The 23005-nt window shown below is 41.0% G+C and overlaps 1 protein-coding gene across 2 annotated transcripts in view; it reads right to left on the bottom strand.

The window, feature by feature from the left end:
* The window catches only part of rab27b (RAB27B, member RAS oncogene family), a 74086-nt gene extending 52406 nt beyond the window's left edge, over positions 1-21680 (bottom strand). Inside the window, exon 1 of one of the 2 annotated variants that reach the window (XM_031277429.2) lies at positions 21349-21680. The gene's annotated coding sequence lies outside the window, so the exon portion shown is untranslated. The remainder of the gene's footprint in view (positions 1-21348) is intronic. The other variant, XM_031277426.2, reaches the window with a different exon arrangement.
* Positions 21681-23005: the final 1325 nt, after the last annotated feature.

Below are 23005 nucleotides of genomic sequence, written 5' to 3'. Positions count from 1 at the left end.
AAACATTAAACTGCAGGTTGTTTATTACTATAAACTTTTTTTTTAACAATTTGTTTACACTTTTTAAAACACTTTTTAATAAAATATAATAAATTAAATATATATAAAATAAAAAAAAGAATAAGAAAAATACTGCTGCAAAGTTCTCCACTAAATAAAATACTCTCAGTCTCAAACCAATATCACATAATAAAATATAATGAAAAATATAAATAAATAACTATGGATTACAGTGCAGCATTACCAATCCCAGTTTGTCAACAACGGAGTATGGTCGTAGATCAGCTGCTATAAAAACACCAATTGCTTTCGTTATTGCGTTGGCCTGAACAGAATTACCAGCAAAGGTCTGTTTAAATGCCAACGGGAGCTGCGTTTGAATTACGGTTGTTTTTTTCCTTGTAGTAGTGATGTTCACACTCGCGTGATGCCTTTTCAAGTGCGTTAGCAACGTCGGCACACTGCTTTCGTCTTATCGACTAGTCTTTGTCCGTTGACGTATTTCACTGGGAAACCGAAGTGTTCCCAAACAGGAGACCTTAATGATATGGGTGGCTCTTCAAGCTCCGGCTTGTCCGTACTGTCTATGGGCTTGTCTGCATTGGCCATGACGCTAGCTAGCGAGAGGCTGGGCTAAAGCGTGCCGTGTATGTTGTTGTACAGCGCGCGGTGTGTGATTTTTATTTTCCCCCCCAAACCACTTCAGCGGAAATCCCGCCCTGCAGTCGATTTCATGGGTTTAGGTTACAGTGACGGCGGGTAGGTTTAGAGATCAGTGTTTGGTGTAGGCAATCTGTACAGTGATTGACATATTGACATGACCAATGAAAACTTTAGAATCAGCTGCACGGCGGGATTTGCACTGAACGCGGAGACTTCCGCCACTTAATATGTTCGTGTGGAAACACGAAAATTGACCTATGTTCCGCACACAAAAGATTGCGTTCGGCCGTTCGGTGCACACGTGCACCGTACCGAAAGCCCTGTACTGAAACGGTCCGGTACGAATACACGTACCGTTACACCCCTAATAATGACACCTTACATCTGAAGTGCGGAACTATTTGATATTAATGAATGTCAGTTACATTCAAGCCTTCTCAGTTATGGCTATGTTTACAAGATGGTGTAGTCCTGCGACTTCCACGCGCAGAGGCTCGAGTGATGCGTTCTACGTCACCGCTGAGTCAGGACAACAGCAGCGTTCAGCTTTGGAGACGAAGAGGACATAAAAATTCCAAGATAATTATCTTTTCTGAAGAGTCCAACATGTTTTTTAAATCCTCTGTGTTAGCAACTGTGTGGAGGAGGGGTGCGGTTGTTGTAATTACTTGTTAGAATTACTCATGGGGGGCGACAGAAACTAAGCACTTTAGCTTTAACACAGGAGCAGCGGTCGGATAGTCCACACTTTTCCTTGACCTCTAGTGCCACCACGAAGTTGACTAAAATGTCTTGACAACTGTTGGATGGATAACGATGCAATTTGGTACACATGTTTAATGTCTTTGTGAACGTTGGTGATCCCCTGATTTTTCATCATCATCATCATCATCAGGTCAAAATTGGCTAATACTTTGGGTCATCTAGCAGTTTGCTTTTCTATTCAATAACCTTAAAACTTAACTCTTACGTTGTGTTCAGACCGGCCGCAAAAAGTCGCTTCACGTCGCCTTACTCGCGGGGTGTTTGATCACTCGAGTGGAAGTATTTTAACTCGTGAATACGCTGTATGTGTCATTCACTTTGCCTGCCAAGAATTTGCGTCTATTCGCATCTTTGCATTGACTTTGTATGTAATCGCGTCATGCAATTTGCGAGAATACGTGTGGGGTGTAAACACACTTATTCTTTAAATACACCCTGACATTGCAGTGCCTGCTTCTTCTTCTTTTTCTACTGTGAAGTCATGCATTTACATGCACTCCACTGATCCGTTGTATCGCTGTATTTTAGTGATGAAGTAACATGACTTATTCAAAAATTTGGTATGATGGTATTCATTTTATTATCCAATTTAAGAGTTCAAAGAAAAGTTAATGGCAATTGCATTCCTTGAAAACTACTTTATTCCCACCTCCCTTTGCCTCTGCCATTATGTCCATTTAAAGAGCATAGTTCTGTCTCAGTTTCCTCCGATACCTACAGGTTAGAGCTTTTGTCAAAAATATGTATCTCCTTCTCTTGCTCCTGACCGACAGGAGGCGTCTACACGGCCACTAGACGCCCTTATCAGGTTACATGTTAACATATTCACAAACAATTTATGCTGTTGTTTATCTTGGACGGGCAGTCTCCCTCATTCATTAGCATCAAATCATGAGTCTAAAAGACAACATGTGACCTTTTACTTAGGAAGGAAATGCAGGAGGAAAAAGAGAGACAGCGAGGTAGCAGAAGAGACAGAGGATGAAGAGAGAGAAGAACAGGCTGACGACAACACTGCCGTTTAAAAATGTATGAGTCTCCAGTCTCCAGCAGATTGCCTGTGTGTGTGTGTGTGTGTGTGTGTGTGTGTGTGTGTGTGTGTTGCAGAGAATTTTATTGTTTCTAACATTTCACACACTCCCTGCTGATGATATTTATGTATGTGACAGAGAACGAGACGCCTCTGTTTGACCTATAATAAAGTCACGTCAGCTGGAGCTCAGCGTAAAAGTCATGAGGCCTCAGATGACGAGGAGGAGGAAGAGGAAAACCGCACAGCAAAGGAGGCGAAAAGAGATGAGATAGAGGAACACAGGGCGAAGAAGGGAAAGGAGTTAGAGAAAGAGGAGAGGAAAGACCAGAAGATGCAAGAGGAGAAAGAGAGGGGGTGTGAGGAAGAGGCGAGGGGGCAGGAGGAGATGAATAAAAAGAAAGGGGAACAGGAGGAAGATTATTATCATGTTGGCAATACCATTGTAAAACAATACCAGCCAGACACAATGAAATACTAACGGGTCAATTTAACAAGTCTATTGCAGATTACAGCCAGGGCTCAGGTATTTACTATCAAGGGGAGCAAATTAAGTTAATGACTAAATTTAGATAACAAGTGAATGTCTAAAGATGTCTGTACATGTGAATGGGTTATTAAAGATGTCTCTACATTTTCAAGAAGTGAAAGGGATGTTTCCATTGAACAGGTATTTGTTATATATACACGTTTGGATAATCTACATAATGTCAGTGTGCTTGAATCAAATGTATTAAAATAGTTTCCTTGCATGCTGTGGATGATTAATACATACTGTAGGAGCTACAGTGTGGATGCATAGCTGGAAACTGCAGTGAGTCCCAGTGGATTCAGCTCTATACAACATAATACGATCATGTTAAATAAAGTAATAAAACATAAATGAAGGATCCACTGAAAATAGGACATTTCTGTAAACAATCTGTGATATGTAACATTATTGTAGCATTTATCTAATGAAAAAAAACAGTAAATATAATAATGAAAAGACAAATAAAAAATGTTAAATCAAATGTTACACCAAACATTCAACTAAATATTTCACACGCGGTGTACATGATTAGGTAATTGCATTCTTTCAAATCGCGATTTCGATTTGAAAACGATTAATCGTTCAGCCCTAGTCGACACCGGTCGTTTGTGAAACTGTGCCATATTGGCACCGGGTTTCGGTACCCCACCCTACCTGAGGGCAGTAAAACTCCACAACAAACACAGCACAGAGCAACATTATTATCCCATTGAGAGTTGTGACCCTGTGTCCACCTTATGAACGTAAATCCACTTTGATTTTAGCTCCGTGTTTGGTCCCCACCAACGCCTGAGAATAAGCCACCAGTAAGCTAACTTACATCAATCAATGGAGCTTTAACTGGAAATGAAAAAACTGTCTTTTGATAATCTTGGCTTTCTTGATGTAACCGTGATGTGATGTAATCCTGTTAAAACAGAACATTGGGGTGTCAAAGAGAGAAACGCATTTTGATTGGATGTGAGAGATTGTGATGTCTGGGAAGCTTTAGTTGAATAAAGTTGGACACCCAATCCTGTGCCAGCACTTCGCAAAAACTGAGCACAGTCTAAAAATGCCCAAATCTGATTTGGGCTGCCAGTCTGACCATAAATCATTCAATGGAGCACAAGATGTAAAGACTGAGTGCCAACACCTCTTCTTCATCCTCTCAGAGAGCCAGAGAGAGCACAGTGGGAGGGATGGCAGCAGCAGATGTGCCATCGTGACCAGCAACTCCTTGCACTTGGAAAACAACTCCACACATCTCCTCCTCCTCCTCCTCCTCCTCCTCCTTGTTTTCTCTTTCTTCACCTTCTCTCTCTCCTGCCTTGGTCACCAGGCAACTAGCCTGTCCTCCCTCTCTCTGCTTTTTCTCGTTCTCTCTCATCCTTGTCACTCCCCCTTTTTCTTATGCATTGAACCTCCCTCGTTCCCTTGCTATGTATTAGGATTTATACTCATAACCGACTCCACAAAAAGCTAAAAACATCTCAGTTACACCTCCTTGTTTTGTGAACCATCAACACCTTCGGTCTCAGGTGTTTTGTGTGATTGGATCATAAAATTCGAAATATGTCTGTGAAACCCCGGCAATGACATGACTTCAAACCTTTTAAGACACAACATGTATTACATCCCCGGCTTCATCTATCTTTTCAATGAACCGTGTCTCTTAAAAACGGCATTCCCTTAGAACTAATACCTCACACTCACTGTCAATGAATTCCATTTGTTTCCCTACAGGATCTGCTTTGGCAACGAAAAGCATAATTACCATTTTGGTTCCATTTAATAACGGTCATGTAAGTTAAATGTTCAGCTATTGTGACATAAATTTACATAAATTGTGTTAAAAGATGGTACGCATATTCCTCTCATCACCCTAATTTGTGGAAAACTGGTATGTAAGATCTGACCTGATGTGACTGGGAGTCTAAAGCAATAGGGTTTGTTCTTTCTTTGACTTTTGGTTTGCAATGTGTTTCAACATCAAATTTCTCTCTCTCTCTCTCTCTCTCTCTCTCTCTCTCTCTCTCTCTCTCATTCATCCCTGCCTCCTCCCTCCCGCTGCTTAGCTCTTTCTACCCCTCTTACGTTCAACTCTCTTTTGGGGGTTCGCTCGTCTTCAAACTAGCTGTTTCCCCTTGAAGCTGTCCCTACGATGAGCCACGCATGAGACTTCTGACGTACATCAAGCAAACTCCTCACAGCAAGCGAGGGGAGATGAGGCATCAACACGAGTAATGTGAAAACCTCACAGCCCTTAGAACTTTAAGAGGAGTTTTAAGTCAGATATGGTTGATCTCAAACTCATTTTTAAAAGGCATTTTCAGCGAGTTTCACGGTTGAACACAAATAAAGATTCAGATTCAATTACTGAGACATATAACTACTGAGAGCAAGCTGTTGGATTGTTGAGGCAGGTATAACATTACCTTTACATTAACCTTAAAAAAAAATCTTTTCAGCCCACTTATACTTAGGGTTGGGTACCGAAACCCGGTTCCACTATGGAACCGGTTCCTACGCAACTGGTAGGAATTTTCAGTTACTCGAAATGTCGACTGAAGTATTTTCCCTCTGTCGCTCCAAAACGGACGTAAAAATATGACACTTTCTCTGTAGTCTACCGTTAGCTAGCTACCGTAAATGTAGGCCCTATTTTCCCTCTGGGCTCTCCAAAACTGATGTAAAAGCATATTAACCATTCACTGCACGTGATCACTACTAAACATATTACATCTTTGATGTCATTTTTCAGTTTTTCAAGAATCGGTTTAGGAATCGGAATCGTTTTAAAAGTACCGGTTCGGCACTGCAATTGTAAAAATCCAAACGATACCCAACCCTACTTATATTTATAGTCTGTTATCTCATTCAGGATTAATATCAGGGGAAGTTATTTGGTGATTTTTTTATCTATTATGATGGCCATATTTGACAGCAGTGTGTGGGCTTGGCAATAGAATTGAAATCACTGTATTAAGACATTTTATGGTATCAATATTTGTGGCAAATATAGGCAAAGTCACATTTATAACAACTGTTAGCAACTAATTGTGTTCCGTTTGGTGTTAAAAAAGAAATGAATACTGGCTAATAGCATTATGTCATATTGACTAATCTGAAATATTGATATCCATTTTCAGACACACCGTGGATCTCACACACACACACACACACACACAGAGCACTCCCAAGTGTGGCATTTCTGTGAATACAGTACATCCACTGCTGCTGGTTACATTCATTATTAATAAGACGCAATTAGTTTGAAATGTGCAGCTTCCTTTTACAGCTCAGACAGTCTGATTACCAGACAAATAAATGCTCCCTTAAAACATTCAAGTATCAATAAAACATGCTCAGTTTTAGTGCATGCTGCGCAGAGGACTAATAAGATGCCTGTCACTGTCAGAAGTTCCCAAAACACAGCTAACAAGACTAGGTCAAAACCTAGTAGGCTATATGGCTGCAGTGTTTCCCATACATAGGTTATACTTGGGCACCCCGTCCAGGTAGATTGATGCCTGCCCAAGTACAAACCCCAATTTCAATGAAGTTGGGACGTTAAACATAAATAAAAACAGAATACAATGATTTGCAAATCCTTTTCAACTTATATTCAATTGAATACACTACAAAGACAAATTATGTTCAAACTGATAAACTTTTGCAAATATTCACTCATTTTGAACTTGATGCGCTCCAAAAAAGCTGGGACAGGGGCAACAAAAGTTGAGGAATGCTTTAAAAACACCTGTTTGGAACATTCCACAGGTGAACAGGTTAATTGGTCATGATTGGGTGTGAAAGGAGCATCCCCAAAAGGCTCAGTCGTTCACAAGCAAGGATGGAGCGAGGTTCACCACTTTGTGAACAACTGCGTGAGCAAATAGTCCAACAGTTTAAGAATGTTTCTCGACGTACAATTGCAGGGAATTTAGGGATTTCATCATCTACAGTCCATAATATCATCAGAAGAGCCAGAGAATCTGGAAAAATATCCGCATGTAAGCGGCAAAGCCGAAAACCAACATTGAATTCTCGTGACCTTCGATCCCTCAGACGGCACTGCATTAAAAACCGACATCATTATGTAAAGGATATTACCACGTGGGCTCAGGAACCCTTCAGAAAACCATTATCAGTTAACACAGTTCGTCACTACATCTACAAGTGCAAGTTAAAACTCTACCATGCAAAGCGAAAGCCAAATATCAACAACACCCAGAAACGCTGTTGGCTTCTCTGGGCCTGAGCTCATCTGAGATGGACTGACGCAAAGTGGAAAAGTCTGCTGTGGTCTGACGAGTCCACATTTCAAATTGTTTTTGAAAATCATGGACATCATGTACTCCGGTCCAAAGAGGAAAAGGACCATCCAGATTGTTATCAGTGCAGAGTTCAAAAGCCAGCAGCTGTGATGGTATGGGGGTGTGTTAGTGCCCATGGCATGGGGAACTTGCGAACCTGTGAAGGCACCATTAATGCTGAAAGGTTTAAATAACTTACTACTTTAGTAGGCCTAACAGCAACAGTAAACATGTAACACAATTATTATGGTTAAACTTTGCAATTAATCTGCCGTTCACATGCATTCCAAGCCGTGAGTGTTCAGTTACACCACTAGTTCTCTCTGTGCCCGTACCCATTAACTGTAACCCTATTTATGCACTCCAGCCCGGATAAAACCCAACATTAAGTGTGCTGTAATTGTGTGAACAGTTAACTGCATTTAATATTATATGCAGCGTTTTCTTTTGCGTGTGTGCAAATGTTCCACCACAACAGGTTCCTTCTCAAGAACATTTTGCGGAGCCACCGTTGCTGCGTCCGGAGATTAGCACCGCCCAAAACGACTGTGATAGGTGTAAAGAAATGCAAACAACCCAGAGCGTTTTTCTTCTCTTATTCTGGAATGTATATGTGTGGTGGTAGCCAGACCTTAATCCACAGCGCTGTGCGAAACTAATGTTAAACTTATCAAAAAATTGATCAGACAATAATTTGATGGAGCCCCTGCAGTAACTCTGAGCACCCCCTAGGGATCCCCCCTAGTGACCCCCTGTTGAAGATTTCTCCTTTAAGGAATTAAACCTCCCACCCTGGCAGTATATAGCCAGTATAGAATACTATATTATGGTGTTGTGCTGAACTCCTGTGTTTAAATAAAGCTAATCATCAGAGAAATAGAAATAAAACTAGTACTGTCTTGTGCACTTGCATCTAATTTCTAAGTTTGAGTTGTTGACCAAGTAGAAAGTCCAGTTACAACTCCAAGTCAATTCTTGGATAAAGTTATTGGTTGGCTTAGTAAAAGACATTTTTGCCCATTTTCTTCCACTGGGCTAATTTAGCTCTGTGGTAAAAGAAAATATGAATCAGATTCTTGCAAAAATGTCCTTCTGAAGCGCTAAAACAGAAACATTTTCCTCCCACATTATGGCAAGGAACAGAAAAAAGAACGGTACCAAATCATAAAATGTCAAGGCAGCAGTGTAATAGACGAACACTCTGCCCTCGCCTGACTAAGTGGAGAGAGCGGTGAGGAAATATAAAAAAACATATATTGTGCAGGAAAGATCTAAATGTCAAGGTTTCCCCCAGAACCAGAGGACATTACAAATGCTGTACCGAGCTTTTGCCTCCTGGTGCTCACAACCCTGTATCAAAAAGGTATTTAAAAAAATATATCAATATCTGTCAAAACAGGCTACAGAAAGAAAGAAGATAGACTTGAAACATTTTCATCTTGAAAATGAAAGAGAAAGCCCCTCGCGTGAAAGATGGAAGTGTACAGTACAGGTAGAAATGAAGACAGAACAGAAATAAGGGAGTGGGAGATAATTATACCTGTGATTCTCTAGTAGCAAAAGATGTCTACAACATGAAAGACAGAACGAAGTAAAGAGAGAGAGTTAATGAAAGATGAGAGAAACAGACGAACTAGTACAGACTGTGTTTAGTCCCATGGTGCATTCTTGGCAGTGACATATAGATCTCATTACTTTTCAGTTTATTATGGTCAGTTCATCTGAAAACAATCTCAGCTCCCTGGCTGATCAGATGCTTTCATCCTCTCTATCAAGAACTTAATAACGTTCCTAGTTAGAAGGATTATTAATCAACACACAACCTGTTCCATACAACCAGAAAGTACTGCTTCAAAGAGCATTCCAGTGTGATTGGACTGCATTAACTCACCTTTTACATCACAAGATTATGCTTAAGCCTGGGATGACTTGTTTTATATTCGGGCTGAAACTAATGATTATTTGAATTATCTATTAATCTGACAATTATTTTCTCGATTTATCGTTTGGTCTCTAAAACGTAAGAGAACTGTGAAAAATGCCCCATCACAATTTCCTCAGGCCCAATGTGATGTCATCAAATGTCTTGATTTCGCTGACCGACATGACACAACCAAAAGATAACGTATTTCATTAACTAGAATGTATAATATAATGTATGTATAGAATGTAACGAGGAAAAGCAGAACATTCTCACGCTGGAGAAGCTGGACCAATCAAATGTTTGGCATACATGCTTGAAGATGGACTTACAGTAAGTTATCAAAATAGTTGAAGATTGGGCTACATCATTTTCTTTATTTTTTTTAACTGTAAAAGGTCCCACTCAGAACGTATTGTGGTCAGAATTCCTTGAAATTTGAATATCTGCTCTGCTCTCAAATATCAAAATTGGTAACAGCCCCAAAAAGGCTGAGTTTGGGGCACCCTGGTAGCTCACCTGGTTGAGCGTGCACCCCATGTACAAAGGCTCAGTCATTTAGGGTTAGGGTCATGCTCAGTCCAGCATGTAATTTCCCCTCTCTCTCCCATTTCCTGTCTGTAGCTATCCTGTCAATAAAGTCCTAAAATGCCCCCCTTACTGAGCGTAAGGTCGCTTTAATCCTTCAATACCTGCCCAAACACCCCCCCATGTTCCATGGTCCACCTGGAGTGAATTGTTCTTACCAAAATCTTACCCCAAGCAATGCTAGTGTATACGCGTCATTTGCTAACAGCTAGCAATTTGTAACCAGAACAAAAGTGTTCATTCAGAATGTTACATCGCCGACGCTTGAAATGTTTGAGTTTGCGACAATGTAACATCTCCGGTCTCCCTTTCCTCATCTGTTCTCGAATGTAGTGTAGCGAGCAACGGAGAGCAAATAGAGGTCTCCTCTCAATACACTACACAGTGTGCGCATAACGCACCACTTATAAATATGTCCCGTATGTCTCACAGTCGACAGTGCACTTCCTTGGATCCTCAGCAATTTACTCCGCCAAGTGAAAAGTCGATCGGATGGACGCTTGTCGGGAAAATGGACGCTCAGACATAGAGACAGACACACTTTCCATTTAGATGACCGTTTCATGTTATCCAGTTACTTCTGTGTCCTGATTTGATGTTTGGAGACCAGAGATAGAAAAACAGCATTTATCTATCTTACAGATGCCTTAGAGAAGCAGCCTCCATGACTAAAACAGCACTACACTGCGAGGAGCTCCCCATCATGACAAGTTGTAATCCTGGTATTTACAAGCGAGGATAAAAGTGGCAGCTGAGGGGAGGGAAAGTACTTCTGAGCTGATTTACTGTCCGGAGCAGCCTTCATTGTTATTCCTACAGTCACACCCACATTTCTGTTCTCACTGTCAGCCTCTGTCGCTCTCTGTGGCCGGGAAAACTTTTAGAAATGTATTTTTCACCAGTCTAGAGCTAGACTGAATTGGCTGGGCCAATATCAGCTAATTCAGCTTCTCGCCAGTACATCTGTATCAGCAAATGTGTTCGCCGAAAAGTAATTGTAATACAGACATGTCAAATATATATATTTGAACTAATCTAAGAACAGCATATGCATTTCATAGTTTGTCCACCAGAGTAAGTTCAAAATATATATCATGTATTAGTATCGACCTTCAAAGTACAATATCAGTCAGGCTCTACACAGGAACTACAGTCTGAGACTCAACGATTCTTAAATGCATTTATTCTTCCAAAATGCATGGGACTATTCAAATAGCCATTTTCTGCCACCTCAAAACCTAACCAAACCTCTGGTTAAGTTTAGCGGGAAAAAAAACTATTGGATTGGTGGGAGACAGGATGTGAACATCAGTCTCCTGTGTCAAAGTCAGAGTCCTTCTTGACCCATCCATCCCCTACAACCTCCCACCAGGTTTTGAGGTGTTACGTCACATATATCTATATTTTCAAGACAGAAAATGAAGCAAATGTTATTCTGTGTATGAACGGTCGACATCCTAAGTCTTCAGTGTCGTCCTTTTAAATCCCTCTCCCTCACCACCTCTCCTGCTTATCCGGCTGTGAAGTATCCGAACTGACTGGCTAAACTCAGCGAGACACTTGAGATCAAATTGTTAACCTGAATGTGTCAGACCATCTCCAGTCTCACACCAAAGGACAACTACAACCACTACAGGGAGCTTAAAACAACACACATGGCTCCCTTAGTTTTCAGTTTGTGTGTTTATCATGTATCATGACCACACAGTGTCAAAACTGCACAGTGCATTTCAACTTTAACCAATCTAACTGAGATTTTTTCTGATAGTCTATATAAAAAAAAGCGTACAAAAGGAACAAATAGTCGACTCTACGTCAAGTCCGATTTGAATCATAAAAAATCTGTTTTGGGTTCAGCGCTACTTAAAATTGATTCTTTTGTTTTCCAACCAAGAGCTGAAAACCAAAATATATTTAGTTCACTATCATTTCAGACATGTTAATGCAGAATATGTTCAGATTTGAGAAGCATTTACTGATTTAGTAAATTAGGGCTGTACCGAATAGTTTAAAAGCTTAATTCATAACGTTAACATTCAAATTCTGACTGCTGAACATTTGAATGCTAATTTAATGGTCTGCATCCGAAGAACGAGCTGTGCTGAGCGGCGGCTCTCACAATACATCTACTCAAAGAATGAGGGTCAATGAGGGTTTATATCTGGTTTATATCGAGTATATTTCGGATTTATTTCGACCTAGTCTGGATCGACGACAGTTAATTTACTGGATAGTAGTCAGAACATCCGTCCCCCCCAGATCTTACGCGGGATGTCCCTCGCCTTGCAAAACTCTGTTGGTTTCGGGAAACATCAACAAGCTTCAAGCTAGCAAGCTATTCGGTGAAAATGGCAAGTTTTGAAGAATATTTGGATGGTGCAGCAAGGCAGGCCTACTTGGTTCTTTTTGGGAATAATTCTTTTTTAATTAAAGCCTCCCAGATGTTTTCAGTTCTTCCGGCTGATCAGACTCCTTTCAGGTTGAAGGTGGGCCGGAGCTTTGCTGGGAACTCATTAGGTCACAAATTCTTTCTACCAATGAGGATGACAAAGGTGTCATTTGTCCCGCCCTAACAGGTGCAACAACACTAACAGTGGACTCAGGAAGATGTCAATCACTCAGTCTAAACACACCCACACAGTCCTGGTAAGGGTCCAATCAGCCACATTAACTATAAACACCTGTGTGGGTGTTCAGGGCCTTTACAAAGAATATGTTTACAGCATTTATTCTCTAACTGGGACGTTTTGGGACCGATTGGCTGGGATTTGCTATGTACAAAATACACACTGCGATAAACTGGTAAGAGCAAATTATGTTTAACCATGTATCCAGCTAATTTAAATAGCTCACGTTACTGTATTGTGTGAACCGTTTATTTAATATTGTATGTGGCATTTTTCTTTTGTGGGGTGCAAATGTTAATTATGTTAATGTGGGTTTATCAGGGTTTCCGCAGGTTTCACCAAGTCAAATTTAAGACTTTTTAAGACCTTTTTAAAGGTCATTATGAATGAAATTTGAGACCTTTATCACAAATTTAAAAACAAAACAAAAAACATCAGATGTCAGAGTCGGGAAAAAAATCGGAAACAATTCTCCGATTTCCTCATTCACATTATAGGACTGGTGTCTAGTCAACCTCTGGATGACCCAGAGTAGGGTTGGGGATCGGTTTGTTTTCTACCGATACCGGTCCCAAAACGATTTTCAAATGGTGTTGGTGCCTAAACGGTGCCTGAATCGATACTTTAAAATAAAGAGCACGGCTTGTGTATTGCTAAGGCCATGTGGTCTATTTAAAATAATTTGTTTAAAATGTAACACTTATTTTACCAGTCAATTTAAGTTACACGACAAAAAGAAGAACCACTAGATGACAAAAGGGTATTTTACAATAACACTGAATGCACCACCAGCTTACCAACTGTAATTGAACGTTCCATTACGTCCCGTCTGTGTTGTTTCTCCGACAACTCTGAGAGCACTACCAGTGTCTATATGGTGCAACTACTCTGTGTCTTTAACTGCAGACTGTTGGACGCATAGACATACTGTATATACATAGACGCCGCATTGGCCTTCGGATTGTACGTCTATGTATATGTGTCTATAGTTGGACGTCCCAGTGTTGGAATCATTTCCAGTGAAATACTGCCACACTTTACACCGTTTAGCTTTCAGCATTTAACCATATTTAAGCAGCTACTGGCTAACGGCAGGCTAACGATACCTGCCGCAAAGTGTAATACATACGTTAACTAGCGTCACATGCAGCGATGCTTCTCTTGCCTCTGATGTCCATTTCAGAGCACAAGAGAGCAGCGCAGGTATTTAAGTGGCACCGAAATGAGGCACCAAAATCCACTTTGCTATTCGGTAGATTGGCACCAGGTTTCGGTACCCAACCCAGAGCACCTCTGCTCTGTTGGCTCTGATCCAAAGGCGACACGGAGGTTGCTTACGGGACTTGCGGAGCTGCTGTGTGGGTCTCACCTAGGCCTCCACACAGGAGGTAGTGCTGAGATACTCTGCAGAACTAACTGGCTGATGGCTGTGGTTTGCTGGAGACCCTTCACAGCAGTTAGATGTTTCTCACTTTTAGCATGAGACTCCAGCGCCTGTTCCCAGTTTAATTGCTCTCTCGCTCACATAAGAAGCAGTAAGCTTCGAATACATTGTAAGCAACTGGATTTTGCCCTAAATTCAGTTTTTTAAGCCAAGTATCGCTAAACTTGCACTTCCACATACCAAAGAATAGAATCAGTGTTACGTCTGTGCTACAATCCGAAAGAGACTCGCACCAATAGCACGAAAGCTTATTGGCTGCAATTTAAGTTGCATGTTAGCTTTAATGTTAGCTTTCTAATTTCACCCACCCAACATGCCTTCTGTAGTGGAATGGCTTCGAACGACGACCAAAAACGCTTGTCTTTTACTGTGAACATTTACTGTTCAATATGTTGCAGTTTTACAAACAAGAAAGTGAACAAACTTAAGCTTGACGGACAAGTTTTGCCTCTAGCGTCTCACGTTCATCTCAGTAAGCTAGCAGAGCACACAACAGACAACTTCCGTGTAGGCTACTTCAAAATAAAAGCACTTCCTGTGACGGTTCGCAGTAAAACTAAATTACTGTTAAATAAGTTTGTGTACCTTTTCACATATCAGCTGTAAATCAAGTACTCTAAATAATGTAAATAGTGAGTTTTAATTACACTATAATTTACCATTTCCTTTAGACTGTTTTAAAGTAAACAACATGAATTTCTTATCACCTTCATCATACACTGGTTAGCAAAAATTTGCCAAACAAAATTGTCACTCATCTGGCGAGTCCATTAATACCTGACAATGGACACCTCGAAGGGCATTAACCCGCTTATACCATGGTCACTTGCCAAATAACATATTTTTAAAACATTAGTTTATATTTTAATTAGTTTTACAATCAAAATCTAAAGTTTTTACAAACAGTAACTCTGTTTCCCTTTTAAGCTCCTAAATGCTCCACTATGTTCATCAGTCTCTAACTGTGTCTGTCTGCTGTTTGGTGCTAAGCAGGTAATGTACAGTGAGTTTATCACAGCTTTTTCTCTGAAATGTTGCAGTCATAAAACTCAAACAATGAACTTGCACGCAATAAATCTCTGTAGAGCAGAGGGGAACTGCAGTATGGCAGAAGTACTGTCTCCAGGGAACTTGTTACAGTCTGGTTATTCTGCTTCAACCGGCTACTGAGCTTTAACTCAACCAGATTATTACTGACAAGCAACTTCTCTATCACTAAAACTCAATTCGGCTGGCAGCCAACCAGGAAAGCACACACACCATGCTTGACTTGGAGAGGAGTGTTACAGCAGTCAGGCACTTGCTTTCAGGTGGCAATCTTATCTATGCATTAATCATCTTAGGAAGGCTGAATCCTGCTGTTTCTGGTCAATACACTGCAGGTGGGTGGCAGGAGGAAGGAGAGAGAGGCAGAGACAGAGAAAGACAGAGAGCAAAAAGAAAAGGCCATACTGTTTAGAGAGAGCCGTCCCAGCGTTAAAAGGTCACAGAGAATCATAACAGCAACACATCCAACCTGTATTCTCACAGGCATTCTGCCTCGATAAACCTCAAAAGTACAACTAGATGTTCAAACATTACCATGGAAACTGCTGATGCACCTCATGAACACTAAATGACAATGGCATGAAAGGTCTACAGGCCTGGAACATGTGCAAATAGTTTGTCGGGAGGGAGGGAGGTTCTTCAGAAAAAAACATCTATGCTGCAAACAATTCTGTTGATTTTTTCAGACCTTTTTTTTTGTTTTACCTTTGGCCGTTTCTGGACATTGTGATGCACTAAGCTTTCATAACAATAATCGTATAATGTTTTACTTTGAATTTAACTTTATTCTACTTATGTCTTATTCTGGTTTCATTCATGTTTGGGATATGATAAAGAACATAATGTGGTGATTAATAGCTCTGTATGATTCAAACATTATACCAGGTTTTTTCAGTGTCAGACTTTCACTTACGGATGTCCCAAACAGATTTTATGACCAATACCCATTTTAATTCTACATACAGTACTTACAATGTTACAAGCTGATGACGCAATATAGGTGTTTTACAGCTAAATAAAAAAAAATGAAAAAAAGCTGAAAAGAATAATGGAAAAAAATATAGCTCTGCCTTATGAAAACATAACCTATTTTTTATAATATTTTATATTTTGTACACTGTGTTCCAAATTATTATGCAAATGATATTTTACACAGATTTTCCTAAATAGTCGATGCAAATTACATTGAATATATATATATATATATATATATATATATATTATATTTTTCAAGTCACCAACCGTTAGGGTATAAGTCGAATTTTATTGAACAAACCACCCAATGAAAACAGTATTTTTTCAATAATAAAAAACTCAAAATACACTGTTCCAAATTATTATGCACAACAGAGTTTCAAAACATTTTATAGGTTGTAAAGAACTGAAAATGGTCATTTGCTGAATTTGCAGCATTAGGAGGTCATATTTACTGAAATGAAAAGCTATTTCAATCAAACACATCTTAACATCATTTGCATCGACTATTTAGGAAAATCAGTGTAAAATATAATTTGCATAATAATTTGGAACACAGTGTATATTGTTCTTTGATAATATCTGAGAGAGAATGTGAGTGTGGATCTTTGGCAGGATGCGATTTAGACAGACTACTCTTCAACGTCAGCATTAGCAATGGTTTTCAACAAACAGCTGCGTTCACACACCATCATTCACTGCTGCTCACTGTCATATAATAGCTGAAACTGGCTATTTTATATTTTGTGGCTCCACTGAATCCATCTGGATTTATTGCCAATATGTAAAAGTAATTTTGAAAAAAGCCTGGACTGATCCCGATTTTGAGGACATCAATTACTTTAATTCTAATTTTAGAGTAGTTCATTGCTTACACCAGGGGTCACCAACACGGTGCCCGCGGGCACCAGGTAGCCCACAAGGACCACATGAGTAGCCCTCAGGCCTGTTCTAAAAATGAAAAATGAAAATTGAATATTGATATTATCTGTTTCCCACCTTGTTAAGTCATTGTTGATAATTATTGATAATGACAAATCATTAACGTGATCAGTGTCTTCACATAGATGACTATCATTAATCATTAATAATCATATATAACTAAAGGCAAACTGAGCAAATTTGTTATTTCAGAAGAGTGTATCAAACTGGTAGCCCTTCGTATGACTCAGTACCCATGAAGTAGCTCTCAGTTTCAAAAAGGTTGGTGACGCCTGGTTTACACCAAGCGGCAACTGGCGTGCCTGAAAAGTGGAGCCAATGTTGAAGTGCCTTAAAGCGTAACTCTCGCCAAAATGCAACCTAGGGTCTTTTTGTGAATGTACCCGAGTCAAACTTTCGTTTAAAAGCAAAATTAGGACAGAGGCACCACTTTTAATTTGAATGGGATTGCTAGGGGCACTACTATGATCACATCAAAATCACTATATTTAAAACACTAACAAGGCTCGACACAACATGAAACTTTGCTCAGAGTATCACCAGGGACTCTACACATGAACTCCAGCATTGAGAACATTGTTTGTGTTCACAGAGTTTACTAAAAAAGGTTTTGAACAACTAACTTTAGCTGTTGTTTTTTACGCTCTCCGCCATCTCGGCTTTTTAGTAAACTCCGTGTACACAAACAATAAAGCAAGGGATGCTTTAGGGGCGTGGCTACACGTCGACATATCAATCAGGACAGATGGCATTAGTGAAGTCAACCAATGGTTCAACCAAATGCTTCACTAATGCTACGTCCATTCTTTATATACAGTCTATGGTTTACACATGACTAGAGTTGAGGATGCACCTGCGCACATAGTAGGCTGCCATACCGCGGCCATCTTATCCAGGTGTGGTGTCTGGAACATAAGTAACCTGGTTATTAGTCTCACTTTGCCAGACCCTTCTTCAAAGCGCGCTGAAGGAGGGTCTGGCTACTCCAAATCGCATTCGGGGATGGGAGGAAAACATGGTCTGGTTTATTAGCATTTCTTTAAACCAATCAGAATCGTCATGGGCGGCGCTAAACTCTGCACAGAGCTGCTGCAAAATAGTCGTGCGTGAGAAAACTCAGATTGGACAGATAGTCTAGCTAGCTGTGTCAATTTACCATGCAGCGCTCTGAGAAGCAGTCAATCATAGTCCTCATTAATCCACCGGATTTAAAATTTCAACACAAAGAAAGCGGAAGGAAACGCAAAATACATGCACCCGTCGGAATTTGCTGCTGCACAGGAGCAAAGTCTACGTTACGTTACACACTTTCACTGGTAATCACATCATAGCCACGCCCTGAAACACCCCCTGCTTTATCGCCAATTTTAAAATCAACGAGACCATTCAGATAGAATGCAGGTTTAAGGCACTTGCACTGCAATTGCACCACTTCACCGAACCGGATGCTTTGTCCATTAATATTAACAGTCTATGAGTTGAACGTCAAGGAAATAAGACTACCTGGTTATTTACCCATGATTTTTACGCAGTGGTGTGAAATGCAGGGTCACAAATTAAGCGGCAGCCAGTAGTTTCCATTAATAATATGATGGCAAGTGTCATCCTCCAGAGTGTCTCCCTGCTGATGTAAATGGACTGTATTTATATAGTGCTTGTCTAGTCTTAATGACTACTCAAAGCACTTTTACATAGTACAGGAACCATTCACACACATTGGCCAAGGCTGCCATACAAGGTGCCACCTGTTCATCAGATAAACATTCACACACCGATGGCGCAGCATCGGGAGCAACTCAGGGTTCAGTGTCTTGCCCAAGGACACTTCGACATGGGACTGCAGGGCCAGGGATCGAACCCCTGACCTTCCGATTGGTGGACGACCACTCTACCACCCGAGCCACAGGCGGGGCAGGCTGTAAGCTCCTCTCAGCACCAGGCATTGTGAGCAGTGGGGTTCTTTAACAATGTAGTGTGCAGACGTCTGTAACAGACTTTTACTTTAAAAGCTTTCTAAAAACTATTAAAGTGAAATAGTCCGAGGAGGAAAAACAACTCTTTCGCTCAACTAACTGCTCAAGACTTCACAGACACATACAACCTGTGACAAAAAAATTGGTGACCAGTGGATGTGAACAGTTCTTCCATGTTAGCAGTTCATATTTACGATAAATCTGACAGGATATGAATGCAGCATTAGCACTTGGACATGACAAATAAAAGAAGTGAAAAACATCTCCATCCTGCCGCCACAACTCTCTTGCTTTTCATTTGTTTTTGTTTATTAATAAATGTTTTTTTTATGAAATGTTATCAAATGAATAGCAATTTTGAGGAAGTCTTCAGTGTATACTAATACCAGCAGAGATAACAACCCCACAAGCCACATGCAGCGTGTAATTTCCAGTCCATCAGCGAGCAATCAACTCGGATGGATTGGATACTGGAGACGTGAAACAATAAAGCTGCCAGCAGGTCAAGGGACGGCGAGTGCATTACCAAACCAATAAAAGCTGCTTCCACTAATTACCCCTGCTCCTTTCACAAGCTGATTTATGGGGCAACAAATACCCTATGATTCTGCCTATGGGATGGAGAGAGATACTCATTACTGACACAATGGCAGAGTGTGTATCTCTCATTCAGGCGAACACCTGCCTGAACAGTTTACAGTGAACAAGCCACGAGTGGGGTTTAACCAAGTACAAATAGGCTACATTTTTCGGTACAAAATACAATATTGGTCCCTCACGCCACTGCTAGCAGCCAAAGCAGCCAGACTTTGCATGATGCCAAAATGTAAACAAACAGGCTGCAGCAGTGATCTACAGCAGGGGGTCCTGACCCCGGGGGGGCTCATAGTCACTGCAGGGGGGCTGCCAAATTATTGTTTTATACTTTTTTTCCCCCAAATTAAATATATGTCTGAAAATAAACAGTTGTGCTCATAAGTTTACATACCCATGCTAAAGTAACATCTTTTGGAAATTGATCTTAATGCCTTAATTTAAAAAAATCCAACCTTTAAGGACACCAATTTTCTTTGTGAATGAATAATGTATCGTAAATAAATAAATGTTCTTCCTTAAAATACAGGGGGCATAAGTAAGTCCACCCCTATGTTAAATTCCCATAGAGGCAGGCAGATGTTTCTTTTTAAAGGCCAGTTATGTCATGGATCCAGGATACTATGCATCCTGATAAAGTTCCCTTGGCCTTTGGAATTAAAATAGCCCCACATCATCACATCCCCTTCACCATACCTAGAGATTGGCATGGGGTACTTTCCATAAAATCATCTCTCAATGCAAATTAAACCAGCTATTAGGCTAACTGAAATAGGTGTCCCTAAAGGTTGGACTTTTCCAGAGGCCTTTAGCTCACCCAGTAAGATCGCTTGCCCCAGGTTGGCTGAATCCTGCAGTGGCACGAGTTCGAATCCCACCTTCTGCCCTTTGCTGCGTGTCATCTCTCTCTCTCCTCCTTTCAAGTCTATCCACTGTCGCTTCATAATAAAGGGGAAAAGCCCCAAAAAATAGTCTTTAAAAAAAAGGTTGGATTTTTCCTAATTTCTTTTTAATGAAGTCATTAAGATCAATTTCCAAAAGATGGTTTTTTTTTATTCTTCTTCTTAGTCAACTTTAGCATGGGTTTGTAAACTTATGAGCACAACTGTACATAATGAATCCGACATATTTGTAAAAACAAAAACAACAACAACCTCAACAATATTGATGACTCACTTACTGGCCTTTAGGTAAGGTAGGTCATCGACTTTTCGTCAGTTTTCACCAGATTAGTTGAGCAGTGCAGAATAGAGTGATGTTCCACAGGTGTTACAGTATTTTTACCTCATGACCACATATTAAAGCCTGACACCAGAAGAGGGGAACTGACCAGCTGAAGTTAGGGACCGTCTCAAAAGTGCATGCTAATAGGGCCAAGGGAGATTTTCAGATTTCTGTCAATAATCTCTCATTTTTTCCCCATTCGAAAAAAAAAAATTAGTAGGCCTACTTTTACTTAAGTAGCCCAAAGGATCTGGTTCTGAATCCTTCTTCCACCACTGTTGCTTAGTGAATTACCATGTCACACACACACACACACACACATACACTCACACGCCCACAGACTCCAACTACCAACACATGGCAGGTAACGCGCGCGCACACACACACACACACACACACACACACACACACACACACACTCACTCACTCACTCACTCACTCACTCACTCTCTCACACACTCTCACACTCTCACACACACACACACACACAGCAGTCATTTGCCTAGACAGCACGGCACTGATAACGGACTGTGGGTTTGGAGGCTGCAGACACTTTGCTCCTCAGCAGATCCTCCAGCAGCCCTGCGCCGGGCTATGACTCATACCGCCTGCCGTCTACTGATGCTGGAAACGACAAGTAACACCGAAACGCACCAATAAACAAGAAGCCCAAACGAGCCCGAAGGATGTTCCCGGAACATTTCTTTCTCTTCTCCTTTGATACTTACCTTTCTTTGACGTTATCGAAACAAACTCAGATCCTGCTCGCAGGTGTGTGCTGCTGCTGCTGCTGCTGCTGCTGCTGCTGTTGCTGTTGCTGCTGCTGCTGCTTGGCCAGTTGGTCTCCTCCTCCTCCGAGACGTCGCATCTCTCCCACAGTTCTGAAGGAGAGGGAAACCCGCCAGAGATCACCGAGCCTGGCCGGAGCTCGACGTGACGGCCCGTGGAAGTGTTCAGTGGAGTGCTGCCTGAGAAGTGCTCGACAGTACCTCTGAAATTGCAACGAGTCTGATGGATGTCGCTCGGCTTCCTCGAGGGGTGGAGGTTTGACGCTCTTGCAGCATTCAGGGACTCCTCGGAAACTCGGATTTCTCAGACATATGTGCTTCTGATGATTTAATGCTGCTATTAAAGGTCCAGTTTGTAACGTTTTTAGTTGTTCATTATCAAAATCTGTGTTGCCCGTTCACAAACTTGTCCTTTTTCATGAATATTTACCACCACCATCAATTCCAAGTATTCCTATTGGCTTGAAATTTTACATTTGCATTTGCATGAACTGGGGTAGACGCATAGACAGTAGGCTATATAAGAATGGACCAACAGATCCCGTTGCTCTGGACGGAGACCGGTGAAGGATATTAGAAGCACTTTTCCGGTGAGCGCCGAGCATTACTGCGCAGCCTCCAACTGAGAGAGACGACATAAATGTGACGTGAGCAACGTGTCTGAAAGTTGTAAGTCTTCTGGTAGCTGTGCCAAGAGAAATCTCAGTCATTCCCAATCTTGCAGAGACGGAGAGTGTAGGTATATGTAAGGAGATAACATGGGCACAGGCTAATTATTGCTAACTAAAATGCTAGTTAACATTAGAAATTAAACTTAAACAGCTAATGTAAGTCCAAACTGCCTGCGAGCTTTTCCTGTACTATATGGTAATTCCTCTACTGTGCAACAGTAAGTCGTGTGGTTATGACACAAACGTTAGCCTATTTTTACAAAAACGTCTGCTACGGAGCCATAACATGAAGTACAAGGTAATGGAGCCTTTTATACATTGTCGTGTTTCTTTAGAAATAAACAATGGACAAATAAAGTCTTTAAACGCTTTAGATGTGAAGTTATTTGCTGTCAAAGTGACGTCAAAATGAATTGCAGTCAATGGAATGCTAACGGGAGGTGATGGCTTGTTAGCATCAAAATGGCGCCATAGGAGGTTTGGGTTGTGAGGAGACGCTTACCCCCTTGGGTAGACGCTCCATATTCATGCACCATCTTGAAATACGTTAGCCGGTAAGGGACATACAGGAAATACTGCTCCGCATTTCGCGTTTTCGCTGTCACATGATAAACTCACAGGTGCTGCTAATGCTGCTAATGGGTATCGTAGCTTCCCGGCCCCGGCAAGTTTGAAGAAGGAAAACATGGAGGACCACACGTATTTAAAATCCAAATGTCAGGAACAGGAGTCTTCTTCTTCGCCCAGAAAAAGAAAAAGGATATTGAAAAGAGCAAGAGACCGGCTTTTTGAAGCGTGAAGGCTACAGTAGCTGTAGTAATATGTACTTTGAACTGCGTGGCGCGAGAGAGTTGATTGTGATATATGATCTCAACGCTAGATGGGAGAAATTCCCACACATTGGGGTGGGGGAAAAAATCAAT

The sequence above is a fragment of the Sander lucioperca genome, chromosome 14, assembly GCF_008315115.2.
Source record: "Sander lucioperca isolate FBNREF2018 chromosome 14, SLUC_FBN_1.2, whole genome shotgun sequence".
Taxonomy (NCBI): Eukaryota; Metazoa; Chordata; class Actinopteri; order Perciformes; family Percidae; genus Sander; species Sander lucioperca.
Note: the sequence above shows the minus strand (reverse complement) of the source record. Positions and strands in the feature narration are given on the sequence as shown.